Source organism: Lygodium microphyllum, chromosome 29 (assembly GCF_053477565.2).
Source record: "Lygodium microphyllum isolate KBCC chromosome 29, Lygodium_microphyllum_v1.1.10, whole genome shotgun sequence".
Lineage (NCBI taxonomy): Eukaryota > Viridiplantae > Streptophyta > Polypodiopsida > Schizaeales > Lygodiaceae > Lygodium > Lygodium microphyllum.
The window spans coordinates 93,333,864-93,339,080 of record NC_141163.1 but is presented as its reverse complement, the minus strand read 5'-3'; the positions used below and the strand labels follow the sequence as shown (position 1 = coordinate 93,339,080).

Here is a 5,217-nt window from a genome sequence, read left to right as displayed (position 1 = left end):
AGATCTCCCTTGAAGAATTATTTGCAGCCCTCATTTGCCAACCATGATCAACATGCACCATTTTCATACAATCCCAGCTCAATGACATTTATCTTAGACCCATGGTCAAGTAAAGCAACACAAGGAGTTTCACGTTCCCTTATTTTCACTACCATTTCAGTGGTAGCTCTAGCCCAATGATTTCTTATGTAGTGACTTCGAGGAATAAATCCTAGAGTCTCTTCTCCATATTGTTGCATTTGCCTCACTCCACCATGCATATTGCTACAAGACAACACATTTTCAGCCACTTTCTTTTCTTTTCCATATGCTGTCCATTGATTAGTAGCATCCTGCATAGACAATCCTGTACTTACTTCATGCTCATATTCAGCTCGAATAAAAAACAAACCAGTTTCCTCTTCAAATTGCAGCAATGTACTAGTGGTATCACCAAGAAACAGACAGTTCCTTTTAATTATGTCAATGATCTCATCATGAAATTCTCGCTTGGCAATGCCAAGCACCTCTCCCAAGGTAAATCCCACTCGACTGTTTAAGATCCATTCTTCAAGAACCTTCTTAAGATTTGTGGATATCTCAATGTAAGATTGCAACTTATATCCTAGCTGCTTGCCCTTCTTTTTGCCCTCTTCTTTGTTATCCTGTTTTTGCTCTTGATTGATCTCTTCCATAACATGCTCGGGAGGTGGCTCATTTGCAGCTTTAGGTTGATCCACACTTCTTCTTGTCATTCTTTTAGATGTCCTTGAAATATCTTCATCTCTTTTTCATTTTTCTTCCACAAGTATCTGTGTTTTGTACCTTTGCTAAATATGCATACACTGAATATGCATCTACTGGTGATTCCCAACCAGTTATGCCACGAATGTCTTGCCCTGCATGAGACATTTCGCTGTTAATGACCTTTCTCTTTTCAGCTGCATGTAAAGCATGTGTCCATATTTTATCCTTTGGACCAACCATCACTTGGCCATGCGTTCTATCCAACTGTAGACCAAAAGTAGAAGCATGTACCACCACATAAGCATTTCAGATAGCCAAGTCTTCCAACAACTTTTGGATACCTCCCTTTCCAAATTCAAAGCAAGAGGCAATCCTATTTCTTGTGCATGGATCTTGCCATCTTTCCAAAAGATAAGCTGTCGTGCCAAGGCCTCCTGATAGGCAACAAAATCCTTTCTCTTGTCCTGCAAACTGTCACACCACATACATCTTTTCCAGGCTTAGGGGTTGCTGCCCATCCCCTTTTCTCTTGTCCTTTTTCGTCCAATTTTACAACCTTCAATTGAAGATCCCACATGCCTTTGACCAATTCATCTAAGACATATTTCCTAACAGAGGGAACAATAGCAGGTACAGTCATAGGGTTAGCCATAGAAGTAGGTGGCTTACTGGATACATTAACTGTCTTGCCCGTAACAGTGGGCAAGCTAGAGACATGCAATCTTTCTCTTCTTCTGTGCTTCTTCACAAGTGTAGTAACAGCTTCCTTGACATGTCTCCACTCTGTTTTCAAACCTGTCTCTGTAGTCTGATCTCACTACACGAGAAAGGCCCTATAGACGCACAATGTAAACGCGAAATAGCGGGTGCATTTATCAATGTGTTTATCAGCCCGTCTATTGGTGCTAGTATATAGATGCGAATAACGCGTCTATATACCCGCGTTTTTAAACACGCTTATAGATGCAAAAATAAACGCACATATTTTTCATTTCTCATAAAGTCCCTAAATATGACCAACATCTTAACAGCTAGTATTTTTTAGAATACATTACCAACTTTACTTCTTTCTGAGTATTATAAATATACATCCAATCATTCAAAGATAATTATATATGCTACAATGAATGGTCAATCTCATCTTGAATGAGATCGGCCCTTGCTAGACTATCTACCTCTAGGTCTATGTTACCAATAGGCAATGAAAAAAATAAGTCTATCCCACTATCAGATGTATTGCTATGCTCAATTTCTTCATCATCATCTTCAACCATATTGTTATCCTCTTCTGCGCTTCCTTGAACATCCTCACGGGGATCATCTTGCGCTGCCTCATGTATATCATCAATCATGGCATCATCATGTGCATCATCATTGATTGTTGGATTGTCATCAGCCATCTCTATGTTGGTAGCATTGCCATGTATTGGTTTTGAACGATTACATATGGGGATGACGTGCCACCATCGGTTATTGTTTACCATTGGGTGATACACAACCTGCATTTAAAAAATAAAAAGTAAGCAACTTAAATATTTATTGTATTTTGAGAATGTATGAATAAGTAATATATATGAAAATAAATAGCTTCTAATATACTTTCTCCCATTGTTGAGGTAGTACGAATGTGTCATTCTTGCCTTGGTGAAATTTTGTAGAGTCAATCACTACAAAACCAATTGGATGACGTCTAATTGTGCAATACTCACCCGTTGTTACTACTTCTTTAAACCACATCACATCTATTACATATATAAAAAATCGCCTAAAGGCAAGCTTCAAAATATCTTGGATCAAGCCACAATAACCTTCCATGGTGCCATTGGTATCCTGGAAGTTTGCAAGGATACCACAATCCTGGGTATTTCTCTTCTCATCTATACGTTGAGTTCGAAAATGTTTGCCTTCACACCAAATAGCATTGAACAATGTGCACTAGTAGTAAATTGTTGAGATCATATTAATGATTTAGTTAAAGATGAAACATGTGAAATTATTATATCATATATAACCAAAGATAATTTAATTATAAGTATGTCTCACCTTTCATAAGCAACCTCTTGCGTATTCCCACTTCTCTTGTGATATATCCATCGCCTCCTCTTTTTCCATCTTCTCCATTTCTTCATGTAGCCAATCTATATCAATATGACGTGGAAGCACACTTAAATGTTCTGGATATGGGACATTACATCCATGTCTAGCACGAAATGCCTATCTTTCGCTTACTCTTCTTGCCCTTGCTTCTTTATATAGTGTCACCCATTTGCTCATTAGTTCGCTGTTAAGTATACAAAATACATTTAACTTATGAAGTTCCTCTTTCATTAGCACTTTGCTCCTTCCTTTTTCTTGAGGTATTATACACGTCATCCTCAAATCTTCATCATCTTTCCATATTCATGGTAAAGAGGGGTCCACTTTAGTAAGATATTCTGAGATTTGTACAAGGGATGATTGCACTAACCAACCCTCAGCCATGCTTCCCTCGGGTCGTGCATTTTGCCTTACAAAATCTTTTAGGGTTTTCATAAAGCACTCTAGAAAAAACATCCAGCTTGCATGAACTACCCCACAAATTGTGATCTCATCAATTAGATGTACGAGTAAGTGTACTTGAGAGTCAAAATGGAGCGAGGAAAAGTTTCCTCTACCAAACAAACCACCTCAATGGACAATACTCGAGCCTCTTGCAATGTATTTGGATCGATTTCCTTCAAACTCACAAATCTACCAACATGCAATTGAGAACGATGATTAGTTTTATCCATAAATTCAAGGGGGTTTACTACGTGATGTATGTAAACTAAAAAATAAGTATAATGTATACATACCTTGCGAGCTCACCCATCTTGTAAATGATATCATGCACATCTTTCGAAATACAATGGGATATGCTAGTAGGAAGGATGAACTATATGTAAATATTTATACATTGTTAATTAGTCTACATAGTTACTCCACTAATTAATATATTTATGGCTATGAAAATCCTTACCTGAATCATTTTGTGCCAATCGTAAGACTTCAAACTGGATAGTTGCTCCACATCTCTTTTCTTTTTCTTTATGAAGGCTCCCTTGAGGCATCTCATATATCCTGTGGGAGTTCGGAAGCTACATATGTGCTTCTTCACCATCTTTTCTTCGGTCTTCGACAACATGCAAGGTGCACGCAGTAACTCGATCTTTCCTCTGGGTTTGATGCGTGGCCAAGCTCATCTCAAACGTCCAATGCTAGGTAAATCCTTCCTTATATTGACAAAATCATGAGCTCGGATTAAGTGATCCCATAATGTAGAGGCAACATTCTTGAATATATGCATGGGGTCCAACAGGTGATTTTGATCTTGAGTTCAGTCCAATATGGGAGACAAAAAAATATAGAGAATCCAAGGCACAAACAATATATTATTTATTGTTCTCATAATGGAGTGTATTTAAAGAAAACAAAAGAAGTAAACTAGTTACCAACTCATGTTGAGTGGAGGATGATCATTGGCGTGTGTCCAAGTATCCTTCCAATCTTGAATGGTCAAATGTTTTCGAGTTCTTCCATTAGTGGGGGGGTGCATATTTGGGGTGGTCAATAGGAAGAAAATGATGATGATTGTCATAGATAACCTTCTTCAAGCATGTCGGTCTAGAAGAAACCAGAGAGGAATTGCAAATTGGACATGCATGATATCCTGATGTAGTTAAACTTATAAAAATAAGTGGCTTAATGATGACATATATTTGATTAAGGGTAAGAATGAATAAAATAGAGTACAACATGCCCTTTAAAGTGAAATCTCTAGAGGACAATGATGCACTCACATCTTGCACCTCAATACCTCTCCATAGAATTTCTAGCTCCTCGATCAAAGGCTCTAAGTAAACGTCCATGCTTTTTACTTTGTGTTTTCCAGGAATCAAAAAGGACAACATTACATATCCTTTTTTTATTGCCATGGACGGATGGATATTATAGTTCACCAATACCACTAGCCATATACTATATGAGGTGCTTTTGATGCCAAATGGATTTATTCCATCTAATCCTAGACCAAATCTCAAATTTCTAGGCTCTTCTGTGAAAGTAGGCCACAAATTGTCTACATGTTGCCAAGCTAGTGAATCTGAAGGAATTCTCTACTTTCCATCACTTAAATGGTGACTAGCATGCCATGACATGAGTCTCGCAATAGATTCATACTTAAACATAAGTTGAATATGTGGAATAATAGGAAAATATTGCAAAACCTTACGAGGCACATCCATTCATTTCATCTCCTGGTTGTATCTTGGTTCACCACAAATAGAACACTGTCGTGCAGATGCATGATCCCCACAAAACAAGATGCAATCATTGACACATGCATGGATTTTAACGTAATCGAGACCTCCAAGAGATTTCAAGAAATGCCTTGCTTGCTCCCTTCTAGTTAGTAATTTATTTCCGTTTGGAAGCATTTGTGACAATAACCTGCATATATTGTGCAAAAAGAGT

The 5,217-nt window shown here is 37.8% G+C and overlaps 1 pseudogene; it reads right to left on the bottom strand.

Annotated features, from left to right (window-relative positions):
* Positions 1-3,320: 3,320 nt before the first annotated feature.
* Positions 3,321-4,051, bottom strand: LOC148010915 (uncharacterized; annotated as a pseudogene).
* Positions 4,052-5,217: the final 1,166 nt, after the last annotated feature.